This window comes from Gordionus sp. m RMFG-2023, chromosome 1 (assembly GCF_954871325.1).
Source record: "Gordionus sp. m RMFG-2023 chromosome 1, tfGorSpeb1-WG-v2, whole genome shotgun sequence".
Lineage (NCBI taxonomy): Eukaryota > Metazoa > Nematomorpha > Gordioida > Chordodea > Parachordodidae > Gordionus > Gordionus sp. m RMFG-2023.
In genome coordinates this window covers 20,803,952-20,818,991 of record NC_088775.1, presented here as the reverse complement: position 1 = coordinate 20,818,991, position 15,040 = coordinate 20,803,952, and positions in this window count along the sequence as shown.

Below are 15,040 nucleotides of genomic sequence, written 5' to 3'. Positions count from 1 at the left end.
TTAAAAAATAAAAAAGTAAACCAAAAAGATTTTGTCCGACTAGATTCATTGAAAGACAATAGTCCGTGAAACTCTTTATTGAACTATATGATGTATTTTCAGCACTAGAATTTTATATACGAAGCAAGTAAAAAGATTCAGCAGATGCTGAGAATATTTTGCAGGCTATTATTAAGCCACAATTTTTAATATCCATTAGTGTTTATTTTTTATTTATTTATACATATGATTTTAGCAAAATGCTATAAAAAATTAATTTGGATTTAAGGGAGGTTATGAATAGAGCAAAGGATATTGCTGAAATATTAATAAATATCAGAGAGAATGTGGATGAAAAATTTCATGAAATATATGAGAAAGTAAAAGAGATTGCTATAATGCTTGGGATTGAAATTTATCTAGATTAATTTCTAGACAATCCAAATACTCAAATATTGATGCATCTACGATTGAGGATTTTTATAAAATAACCCTTATTGGTACATTTTTATTAAATTTAAGGAAAGATTTATTAGTCATAATTTGATTTTAAAAAGCTTTTATCTTTTTTTTGCCGGTTGAGTCTTACGCTTAACACGAGAGATATTAGAAAAATCTCAGAGTTTTACATGATGATTTAGAAGGCTCATATGATAAGTTTGTTATGTCTAATTTCCTTAAATCTTGACAGAATAAAGCATCCTTTGAGACCAAAAATGCTCTGCAGGCCCTTTCCATATGTAATTGCAGTTTAGATTCCCTGACTAATATCAAAACATAATTAGCTACATTACCAATTAGCACCTGCACTAATTAAAGGCTTTTCAACTTTAAAAATGTTAAAAACCTATTTAAGAAATATAACCGGTATTTAAATGGATTAGCCCTATTTTGTATGAAGATTATTCTAAATAAAAATTTGATTCTAGATGATTTAGAAAAATCTCAGTATATAGTAGATCTCTCTTTATAAATTCAAATCAAAATGTTAAACGACCAATTTGGGTCAATTTTTAAAAACTGTCGATTAAGATTTTAGCCAAAATAATATGTATACCTTATAAATTAAATCGGTAAAAATATTGGTTGTTAATTTTTTTTAATATTATTAAAATATTTATTGTTATTACACATGTGGTAAATAAAATTGAGATTTTTGTAAAAAAAATATAAAGAAATAATTAATAGGACTAATATTCAAAGACTTCTATTTTATCATCCTTTTTTTTAATACTAATAAATTTATAATAAATTGCAGCTGTATTAGATACGCGTCGAATTGTCGCTGCGCCGAATTTTCCCTGCCTAATTGACGTGATGCCCAATATTTTATATTGATACTTAATGACTTTCCAATATCTAGATTCAACTACTTATGATATTTAATATTATATTTAAAAAATATTTTAATTACCTTTTATTTGATACCCATATCAATATTTTGTGTTTATAGAATATTCCTCACCCCCCCCCCCCCCCAGACATAGACCCACCCACTTAGAGTGATTACATCTAAATATTCTTAACCTATTGATACCCATATGAAATTTTTTGTTTTTATCCCTTCCCCCAAACCAAGTCCAACCCATTAAGACCAAGAGGGAATATTAATATTATAGTCAAAAAAATTTAATAATCTTTTGATATCCATATCAAATTTCATTATCCACCCCCCCCCCCCCCTTCCAACAAAGGGAATCCATTAAATCCAATAAAAGTATAATTTTTACAATTTGAATAAGTTAAATATATCAGAATATTAAAGTAAAGACAATTTAATGAATGCGTGATATAAAATAAAACATATTGCTATTTAATAACCAAATATATAATATTTTAATTTATTAATTCCTATTATATAACATTCTCCCTCTTCTAAAAAGCCTTCCCATAAGTTCATCTATGTCATAGAGAGCTTGTCGTCCAAATGATTTATCGTTTTGGTTGTTCAAGTTGTTGCATAAGTCATCGTAATCGTTGGCTTGTCCAAATCGTTTATCGTTGGTTTGTTTGAATTGTTTTTATTATCCTTGTCTAAGTTGTTTTCATCGTTCGCAATTTTGTCATGTAGCCTGCTTGTAGTACTCACTCAGTCGTTATTATTATCAATTTTCAAAATTGTTATCATCAGTAAGTCAAGAATAATTAGGAATAATAATTGATCTTGGATATTAGAATAAGTGAATTATTGGAATAATATATGGATTTGGAATAATATATGAATTTGGATAATGTATAGAATATGATTCAAATTGGATAAATTGAATAATCGTTGCTTAGTGTTAAATAATTTTTATTTATATATTAATGTTTTCAATCCATGAGAGGTTAAAATATATTAATAAATATTATGCACATTTCCCTCTCTTTAAAAAAAATTTAAATTTTAATATAAAAAATATTTTAAAATAATAATTCTTCATAAGATTGCTTTTAGTAAAAAATTTCTTAAGCCTCAAATTTTAAGAGAATGATCTCATCATATCTTTAAATATTTGTCTAAAATGAAGATGTTTAGTTTTTACATAACTTCTCTTTAAAATACTTATATTTGTCTTCAAAGCTTCAAGTTTCAAAAATCTTTTATCACATTTAGTATTACTTATATAAGAGTTTTTTTAATTTTATAATTTTCTTTAATATTTGTAACATTAACTTCTTTAATCACAAATATTTCTTTAAATTTAATTATATGATTTATATCTTTTAATTTATATGTTTCAATTACATTTTGATATAGACTTGAAATTGTAGTTTTATTTTCCTTTCTAACATTGGCATCCTTAATTTCTTCACAAGTTCTTCTATTAAGGTTATCTCAAAATTTTTAGTAGTGATTCTCATATTATCTATTTCACACGATAAATGTCCATTTTAACATTTGCATTATTAAAAATTTTTTATTTTTTTTATCTTTTTATGTTAAAAAATTTTCTGAATTACTATGAGGAATGAATAAGCCCATTTTTTCTAGATCAGTAGGTTTTTATATTCCATAATTTTATTACAAGTTTTATTTTTAGAGTAGAAATTTTTATTATCATAATTTTTATTATGAATGTGTTCATCATTATAATTTTTATTACGAATATTTTCCTTATTATAATTTTTGTTAAGAATGTGTTCAACATTTTAATTTTTATTACGAATATTTTTCTTATCATGGGATTTATAGTTATGACCTCTAAAGTTGTTAGTGTTATAATTGTTATTGTCATTACAATTACTATTTTCATAATATCTAAATTTATTATTATTGTAATTTCTATTTCTAATACAATTATTAACATAATTTTGTCTAAAGTTTTTTTAAAAATACTCATTAGGTTTATAATCATTATAATTACTTTTGTTATAATTATGATTTCTATTATTATTATAATAACCTGTATCATTAGTATTATAACCTTTTTTAGTCTGAATTTTGTCAATATGATTTTTATAATGATCATGGAATTGAACTAAAAATGGTCTATCTTTATAATATTTTTTAATTATACCTAAGAATCCATCTTTAGGTAATTCAGTTAATTCCCACATTTGGTCATTATTCCAGAAATCAAAAATATGAAAAATATCAATAGGTAATTCCTTAAGAAATTCAACTGTTAATTCATTTGTAAATATTTTTTAAGGCTTTTTATGTATTTAAATATGTCCATTATTATTGATTTACGTTTATGTTATTTTATATTATAAGTTATGACTTTATCTTAGAATAGTATTTTAATTTATAATAACTTTTCTTCTTACGTCAATATAGAATTATTTGTAAATCATCATTGGTTTCACTATATAGAATTCATAGCCTATTGTCCAACTTCCATATTGGTTCTTGGTCATCACATAGTTAAATATTGGTTATTGGTCATCACATTAAGTTGTATATCTAAATTTTGTTTAATAAATGGAGTAGAATTATTTTTAAAATCATGTCAACATTATCTATAACTTGACCTTATGTTTATTAGTTTATCTTTAATTTAAATTTAAGAGAAGAAATTTTTTTTAAATATGGTTTTCCAGTCCACCCGGAGCCGGGGCACCATCTTATAGAAAGATAACTATGGTTACGGTGAGTTATTTAATTTTATTCTAAAAATTAATTGTAACTAAAATTTCTCTTAAAATGTTAATAATATATATACATTTCTATATCTAGAAATTAGAATATATAAATCACAAATTTATAAGACAAGTTTAAATTATAAAATGAAAAGTAAAAATAAAAGTTTAATTTGTACAATTTGAATAAGTTAAATATATCAGAATATTAAAGTAAAGATAATTTAATGAATGCGAGATATAAAATAAAATATATTACTATTTAATAACCACATATATATTATTTTAATTCATTAATTATATTATACAACTATAATAATTATGCTTTCAGGGTTGGGCAGTATCAATTGTATCTTAAATACAAGATACTCTTGTCTTATTTATCTTTTATGTATTTTGAAAAAGTATGTATATCCTAAATATTTTTTAAAATTTTTCAATTATTAACATACTAATGATTTCTTTCCCCAAATAATAATTTGTTCAAATTTTTTAAGATGATATATTATTAATAATATTTAATAAATAGATTTTAACAAATGTTTCTAGTTTTTCTTCTACATCATCAATAATAGCTTAAAAGATAATTATGAAGAATATACTAAAAACAATGTATCCATTAGCAATAGCTATTGATAAGTAAGCGGTAACCCAAAATAATTATTATAGTGATTGGGTTCCAATTTTATTTGTCATAGAAAGAGGTATATACATGATTTGCTTCAAACCGATTTAGGTTTTTGCCTACCACTTGTTAAAGCCATCGAAATTAGGTTGACTAAAAGATTTGGAAATATTTTTAATTTAATTATGAATATAAAATGCCATTTCAATTTTTCGATGTAACTAAACTGAGGGTAAACCAATAACATATATAATACCTAGACTGACGATTCATTCATTAAAATGCATTTTTAAGCGTCGTTAAAAGCAAATCAGCTGGACCCGCCATTTTGGTAACACATATGGTAATTATTCTCATGTTAAAAACTACTATTAAATTGATAACTTGCTTCCTTATTATCTCGATGATCCGATAATTCTTTAATAAAGTTTGCATTAGATATAGGAATTAGGCTCTCGTTTAAAATTTAATAATTATCAGTGTAACCAAGATGGCGTCTCCAGCTGATTTGCATTGACGTACACTTTTAATGAATGAATCGTCAGTCTAGTGATTATATATGTCATTGGGGTAAACTAAGAATGGACAGGTAAACTGAGAATTGACGGGTAAAATTTATTTTTATTTTATAGCCTATCAATTATATTTTAAATATATAAATAAAATGTTTTTATTATATTCAAATTTATCTAAAATTTTAATTATCTAAATAGATAAATAGATAAAATGGAATATGGAAAAAAGAGCAGTCCATAAATTAATATAATGTATAGATAAATTATATAGAAAATATAACGCCCATAATAAATTTAATAAATCATAAATATATTACCGTTAGATGATGTAATTGATTAAAAATTAGTTTTTAATTAGAAATAATATGAATTATATGAGCATATTTCTTTGCTCTGGATTAACTTATTTCTACAAACTTATATAAACATAAAATAAATAAAAATTGAAGTTTCCATCATTATTTTTGGAGTTATATGGTATCCATTCTCAATTTAGTCATTTATATTTAGATTTTTAGGATTTAAAAAATATTTTATTTTTTTTACTCATTTTGTGTAAATTAACTTATGTAAACATAAAATAAAAAAAATTTGAAGTTTCCATGTATTCTTACCTTTGTTTTACACGATTGTAAAATTATAAACAGAGCTTGTTTTTATATGATATTCACTTGAAACTGGTCTTAGCCAGTTTTGAGGATAAGCAATACACATATATTCTTTATAAAGATACTTCGATGGATTTTTTTTTATAAACAAAACTTGTAGTATATTAGAACAAAAAAACAGAGTTGTTAAAGAATCTAGATACAAGTATCTAGATATAAAAATGTTATATCTGTATTTGTATCTAGATAGATTTTTGATTAAAGTATCTGTATCTGTATCTAGATATTATTTTAGAGGTATCTGTATCTGTTTTTAGATACTTTTTAAGATACATTTTGATAAACTTCTATTTAACGCTTTTTATATTATAAATAAAAATACTTGAATGTAAAATTTATTTTATTTCATATGAGCATATAACTTAATAATATATATATTAAAAAATTATATATATATGTAAAATATTAAAACTTATATATAAAAAAGAATATATAAATATTAATTAAATATTATGTCCGAGTTATCAATAACAAGCAAATTCTGATATTACAATCCATCGAATTTGCCATTTTCAATTGCAATTGCAATGGAATTGGTATTTATTTTATTTTATTATATTAATTATTATATTAATTTTTAAGATTTATATTGATGACGAAAATGACGACATTCTTCCATGTAGTGTTTGCACGGTCCGGTCCCGTCCGGTCCCTTTTTTCTAAAATAAGACCGGACCGATGGACCATTAAGTCAAATGAGACCGGACCGTGAGACCATCGGTCCAGTCAAGTCCGGTCGGTCCGATCCCATCTAATTTTTTTATTAAGCTACAAAAGTTTATTTCGCATTAAATTTATTTCAATATTTTTAATTATATCAAAATCATTTTTATTATATTATACAATACATGTCTAATATTATAAAAGAATATTAAAATAATTTATTTCATTTGATTTACATAATTAATTAGTTATATATATATACTGCGATAGATATTTGATTATTTACATGTTTTCCCAGCTTTATCTTTTTTGAAAAATTTATAAAGATCTTTCACATCCTGTAAAGAATTGGATGAATTTTTTTCCAATGATGAGTGTTGTGGTTCATCAATAGTTATTATTTCATCCATTTATAAGTAAAATACTAACTAAATATTGAAACGGAAGAATATAAAAAGTAAAAGGTGAATGAGATATTATAAAGTGTTAGGCATTAAATAATCATGTTTTATGTGTTCATGTACATGGCAATGGCACATTAACTAAAAAACAATTCAGAGTATAGTAAGTAAACTTTTATCTTCTTTAATCGGTCTTCGGTCGGACCGGACCTTAGGACCGTGTTGTGGGACCGAACCGTCCCATGGGACCCAAGAGCATGATGGGACCGACTTGAACTGAACCGAACCGTCGGTCCGACCGGACCATTGCAAACACTACTTCCATGGCCAATTTATAGACCATATTTTAAAATAATAACTCAAAATAAAGAAAACAAATCTCTATTAGTAAAATGCTTGCCATGTCTAGCAAAAAATGTGCAAAATTTAGTTAGCATTACCTCAACTTGCAACATTGTAAAACATTTAAGGGTATAGATACTAAATAAATGTTTACAATTTTAGTATTAAATTTTAGAGAAAACATCAAACACTCTTAATCCAAATAAAAAAGGGAAAGGAGAAAATTCTATTAAAGAAATTATTGGAGTAGGCTCACCGTCCATTGATCTTTTTTCCAAGGGACCTCAGACTTTAACCCAGACCACTTTAGATGATTTAATAACTGATTTTATTATAGATAACATTCAGCCATTTTCAATTGTTGAATCCTTCATTTATAAAAATGATCAAAACATTAGCTCCACAAAAAAAAGTAATTTGCCGACAGAAGTGGTTATTACTGAAATCTAATAATTATTTATAATCATTTAATCATATATTATATTATTTTATTAATAATATATAATAATTATTTATATTAATCATATATTATATTAATATCTAAAAATCATTATTTTAGTTATATTTTGATAAATTATGATTTTTTTTTAGTTTGTATTTTGATTTTTTTTGATTTCGTGGAAATTTGATTTTAACTTATATGGAATGAATAGTTTATAGTTTTTCGTTTTACGGCGACAACCTTTTTTTTAACCTAATAAAATTCGCTTTTATCTATAACTAACGTATGTTTGATAAAATGATGTTTTCTTCTTTCGGTCTACCCGCGACGGGAGTTGGATACGATGACCAAAATGCCCACTAAGTCCGGTCCTCCAGTCCTAATCTCCGACAATCCCGGACCATTGAATTCCATCGATTCCTCCCCCTCCCCGATGGTCGAACAGCCAATGATCCTTGTTCCAACCATTACACCATTATTATTTTTGGAGTTTTAATGTCCATTCTCAATTTAGCCATTTTTTTTACAATTTTGGGATTTAAAAAATATATTATTTTTTTGACTCATTTTGTGTAAAATATAAAACGAAAAAATTTTTAAGTTTCCATCATTATTTTTGGAGTTATGATGTCCATTCTCAGTTTAGTCATTTTTTCTTAGTTGTGTAAACTATATAAATATAAAACGAAAAAAAATTCAAGTTTCCATCATTATTTTTGGAGTTATAATATGATCCATTCTCAATTTAGTCATTTTTTTTAGATTTTTGGGATTTAAAAAATATTTTATTTTTTTCACTCATTTTATATAAACTAACTTATATAAACATAAAAATTTCAAGTTTCCATGAGTATTAGTGCTTAGAAATAAAATAGAAATAAAATTAAACCATAATATAAATTTAATTCCTTTATTTATTTATTTTTAAAATGACATAAATCTTTATTTAAATCTTGTAATTAATTTATAATTGTATAAATTATAAAATGAAAAATATATAATTAGTATAATTATTAAACGATTGCGAAAAAAAAATTTATAATAACAAAAGGACAATATTGAGGCATAGATCATAAAATAATGTAAAATATAAATAAATAAATAAAAGCGGCAGCAAAATTATTCAAAACCTCCTTCACCTAATCATCAGGAGAGATCGAATAAATAAAACAAACATAATCTAAGAATGGCTATTGCGTTCCTCTGCCTTAAGTAAAAACCTTCGCGAGGCTCCCCAGAATTTTTTCTGATTAGGCGGTCAACGTCTTTAAAAAAGTTTTTAGCCAAATCACCATATGTAGTTAAGATGGAGCAAATGATGGGTATGAATATGTAATTTGAAGAATCAGCGCTGTATTTGCCGATCTTAAAATTTTGAGCTCTGTTCATAGCGTCCTTGTTAACATTGGAGGGTAGTTAGTCTCCAGACAAGAGAAATCCCATATTAGAAACTTTCCTTGAGACCATGGAATACGTGTGACCCCATTATGACGCCTACCATCGGAAAATAGTATAGAAGGCTCCATTGAGGTAGTAAAACCAGCTGACCTGAGTGCAAGAGATATGATTTGATTGCACTTCAAGTCTCGAGTTTGCCGACTGGGATTACAATTGCAATGTAAAGGATGCAGCGTCATATTATCATTAGTATGACATTTGCTGCATTTATATGGTAATGAAAAGGGAATGTTTAGTCTGATACATAGAGCATAGCTGATCTCATGGTTGTCCAATTCGAGTTTGAGATTGATAGATAGAATCTATTAATTATAAATTAATCAATTATAAATTAACATAAAAATAAAAAGTAACAAAAAATAAATAATTAAAAAAGTAAAAGTACCACTCAATTATAAAAAATTGTTTCTTTTATATAAAATTAACATCATACGATTATAACATAATAAATATCGTCTGATAATTAACTTTAAATTATTATTCAAAAATTTATATAAACCAAAATTATTTTTATAATAGAATATCGTCTGATATTCTAAATCTCAATATTATATCTTTTCTTAAATATTCATTTACATCGTCTGCTAAATTAAATAATATTAAAATAATTTGAATAAGCCATAAATATTCATTTGCATAGTTTGTTCTGAAACAATTTGAACTGAGTATCACAACATCCTGCCACTTAAGTTAGACCCATCATTCTGCGAATGACCAACTTTCTTTTGATTTTGGGCTTTACTGATCTTGTATCTCCACCAAATCTATTCTTAATTTTTAATGTCTTCTAAGTTCCAACGACAGCTGCTCCTTATCTAGTATTCTTAGCTTCTAACGACCGTTTGTATCAGATTACAACTTGAAATTCTTGAATTAATTGACTATAACTGGTAATTGATTACGATTGCTTTTAAACGAATATCGATGCATTCAACTTTTGCTTCTTCTATTACCAATCTGAATTTCTTTACAATTTATCGTAGCTAGTTGTTTGTTTCTATCATTCTTTAGCGCTTTATCTCGGTAAACGATTGGCGATACTTGATCTGCGATTAACAATTTTTTTCGAATTCTTGTTCTATGATCACCGACTTTGTATCCTATACTAAAGTTTCGGTAAACAATTGGCGATAATTGGTCAGCGAATAACGATTGTAGCATTAACGTCTTGACCATTTGTTTTATCTAGTCGCTTGTTTCCACGTTCTCTTGTAATTGATTAGTTCTTTTCATCTAATTCTTGAAACCGTATTGATCTTTTATATTTCCGTGTCTTATGACAGTTTGCATTTGCCGAGATATTGATTTGTCTTAAGATCTCTTTATTCTCACTTGATCTTTGTCTTAATGTCTCAGGTAATCGCATCTAATCTATTTCTATCTAAAGTATTCTATTTAACCCTTTATAACTTTTTAAATATCTTATTACTTTTTCTTATATTTATTCTCAGATTTAAAATACACAGTTCTAACCAATAAAATAAATAATATGTCCGCTTCGTCTTAATGTATAAAGTTATCGCCTCTAAATTTTTCCTTACATAATCTATTAAATAGCTTAACTTCGAAATATTTGCTCACCCTTTTTCTCTAAATTAAATTTTTAAATTATAATATATAGTCAAAATATGCTAAATAAATTATATAATCAATCTACCATTTACTCTCAATGAAGCCTAAACCCATACCTTCATTGGGCCATTTGCAAATAGTTGTCCTTTAGCTATCAATTCACATCTTTTGTCAACCATGTCTAAAGCTGAATTTAAATCTAAAATTATCTTGAATCTAAAAATATTTTAGTTTTAATTTTTACCAAAAAAAATTTTGTCTTCTTGTGGTATTATGCATTTATCCTTGTATAAGCTTGTTCTTTAAAGAAAAAATATCTATTTCTTTTCTTCTCCTTTATTCGGTTCACGCCCATTGTTCAAAAATCAACAGTAAATATTTTTTGTATTCTTCTTTTCGTTCACTCTTGTTGTTGAAAAACAACTGACTATCTCCTCATAAGTCTTTCACATGTTGTTAAAATCAACTCAATTACGTTTATCATCAATTATCAACACCAAAAATTATGAATCTAATAACTATCTTAGACTAAATCAGTTATGTCTATCATCAACACTTAAGATTAGGATTCTCATAATTGTCACTTGATAATCAACAAATCGATTATGTTTATTATCAATTTTCATCATACCAAAATTATGATTCTTGTAATGTCTTTTTTTGTAATAATAGGAATATCGAAATCGCAATAGTGTCTATTTAGTAATTTATAGAAATATCGAAATCGCAATTTTTTATTTTTCAAAATCTCCTTTTATTCGTTATTCAAATTCATATCATAATATATAAAATAATGAAAATAAACATTTTACAAAAAATACAAAAAAATAACAAAACAAACAAGTCAATACTTATCAATTCTCATAACTCTCGCAGACTTGTTAAAAAACAAATCAATTATGTCTATCATCAACACTAATTATGATTTTCATAATTGTCACTTGTTCATCAACAAATCGATTATGTTTATCATCAATTTTAAAACACATAAATTTATGATTCTCATAACTCTAGCACAACTTGTTAAATTCATAATTATATATCACTATTTTACACTCAATTATTCTTTTTTAAAATCTAGTTTTTTTTCATTTTACACTCTTGTAACTAGTCTTATATTAATTAAATATCAAAAAAAAAATTTCTTTTTCTCTTTCGAAATAATTCGTATATTCAAAAAAAATTATTTCAATAGACTTTACCATTTCTTCTTTATTATTTCCCTATTTTCCTCTTGTTTTTCTTTTTACTATTTTTAGAATTGTTGCCTAATTGACCTTAAATCTTATTAATGATTCAAAATAAAAATCCGATCTCTAATTGAGCTCGATTGCGGCATAAATTTTCAATGATGAAAGTCGTTTCTCTTTATGAAGATTTTTGATTATTCAACAACCTAATATTTTACTAAATATTATCAATTTATGCGTATCTTATTCACATATCAGATCCTTGAGGTTGTTTTTTCTCTCGCAGCTCTTAAAATAAAAGTTAAACGTAAATTTTTAATAAGAATTTAATTACAACATCAAATATTTTCTACTATAAATGTATAATCGTCTTAATCTCTAATCTTATTCACCTAATTTTTTAAATTATCATATCATTTAAGCAAACTATTTGTTTAATTTTAATCTTAGCATATTTTCAATTATAAAATATTTTTACAAATAAATTTATTTAATCTCCACAATTTATGTTTTTCATTTTCTTTGTCATGCTTATCTTTAGTGATCAATTATTTAATAACTTATAAGATAAAATCTAAAATATCTTATAGTTTCTATTATATTTATAAATATAAATTCATAAATTATACCTTTAAATAACTATAACACAAACTTCTTTATATCTTATCTACTATGAATGCTACCTTTATAATTCATGATTTTTCATATCATTATAATCCTACACAATTTTGTTTCCATAATCTTATCAATATTTACAAAAATTAGTTCGAAATTTAAATGAGCTACCGTAAAAAAATTTTTTTCAACCTAATCTTTAAAAATAACTCTAAATCTCTTTCTTACAAATTGAATTCTAAACGATAAATTTTCTACTTTTGTTTTTCCCAATACTTTTAATTTTAATTCTAATTCTCGAAATGTTTTTATTACAAACTATTTTTCTTATTTCTTTATTTTTATGAATTTTTGCCTTAGAATGCAGTTTGGCAACAATTCTTGTTCCCATGCAACCATTGCCTGGAATTAGACTGAAAGTTGAAGTTGCCCAGGAACACATCCACACTCCAGCACCACTGTGATAAATTGGGGTATTCGTGCCTAGAAATAAAATAGAAAATTAAAACATAATATAAATTTCAATTCCTTTATTAAACTCTATATAAATTAATCAATTATTAATTAACATAAAAGGAAAAAGTAACAAAAAATAAAAAGAAAAAAAAAGTATCACTCAATTATAAAAAATTGTTTCTTTTATATAAAATTAACATCATACGATTATAACATAATAAATATCGTCTTATTATGATTAACTTTAAATCATTATCAAAAATTTATATAAACCAAAATTATTTTTAAAATAAAATATCGTCTGATATTCACCAAATCTCAATTATATATCTTTTCTTAAATATTCATTTACATCGTCTGCTAAATTAAATAATATCAAAATAATTTGAATAAGCCATAAATATTCTAGTGTTGTTAAATGGCTCGTTTTGAGCCGATTTTTAAAAATGGCTAACTCAATATTTCGTCCAGAAATATATTACGCAAGCCTCAAGATTTTGCTCATAGAAGGAACAAAGGTCTAGGCATATATTATCGAAATCTCGAGGCTTAGGCAATATTTTTCTGGCTAAAATATTGAGTTAGCCGTTTTAAAAAATCGGTTCAAAACGAGCCGTTTAACAACACTAAAATATTCATTTGCATAGACGCTCTGAAACAATTTGAACTGAATATCACAACAATGGAAACTTCAAATTTTTTTATTTTATGTTTATATAAGTTTGTACTATTAAATTTATCCAGAGCAAAAAATTATGCTCCTATAATTCAGATTATTTTTAATTAAAAACTAAATTTTTAATCTATTACGCCATCTAACGGAAATTTATTAATGATTTAAAAATCTATGGGTGTTATATTTTCTATAGAATATATCTGTATACATATTATAAATTTATGGATTACATTTTCTCTTATATTCTATTTTATTTTTTTATAATTTTAATTTTGGATAAATCTGATTTATATAATAAAAACATTTTATTTATATTTTTTATAATATAATTGATAGGCCATAAATAAATTTTACCTGCTTATTATCAATTTACCTGTCCATTCTCAGTTTAGTTACACTCCAATTTTTTTTTTTTTAAATACTCATTTTATTTATTTAAATAAAATATATATTTAAAATAACATGTAAACTATTTGTAAAATAAAATTTATATAAAAACTATATTAAATAAAATAATAATTAAACATTTAAATAGGTATGATCGACGGGGCTTAATGACCCATGTATGGATATGCAGTTAGAACGACAGATTTCAGTTGATATTCTCTGTCGAAGGTAGAAGCCTTTTTTGGATCACCTGTGATTAAACGTAACCTTTCCCCTATTGTTTTGAATAATTTTAGGGCTTGGGGTCCAAATAATCTACAGGTATCTGAAACTACCGGAGCAAACATTATTAAGGTTGCTATATTTGTTTGTCTTTGTGTTTTTGGCTTTCGTGAAAGAGTTGGAAGAAAAAGATATGGATGATCAAAAAAGTATTTGCAAAATCGGTTGCTTGAATAAGCACATGCCATTTTAAAGAATAAAGTTAATACATTTGACAAGCTTAAATCGATTCTTTTTAAGTGGATGATTATTTTCGTTTTAATATACCTTCTAAAAATAATAAGATTACTGGAATTGAACTAGAAATATTAAATAGTATTAGGACTATATCTTGTTCATGATACCAACAACTTATATAAATATAAGCACGTCAAAGAAACTTCTTTTATGTATCACACCATTTTTACCTTTTATGCCCGTCGAACATCTAATTAGCTTTGCAAATCTTGTCAATAGGTCAAATAGACATAGATTACCAGATAAATTAGAGTTGATTATATTAAAAAATAAGAATTGTTTATAAAATTTTAATGAAGTTGGATATTTTTCATACGAATATGACATTGTCCTAATAAATTACTTTAAAATTTATAAACAAAATTTTTTCATATATAACATAATTGTAATATACTATATTATACACTCTATATGAAAATATAAAATAAAGTGTTTTGTTTAGCATTACTTAATTTAAACACGATGAC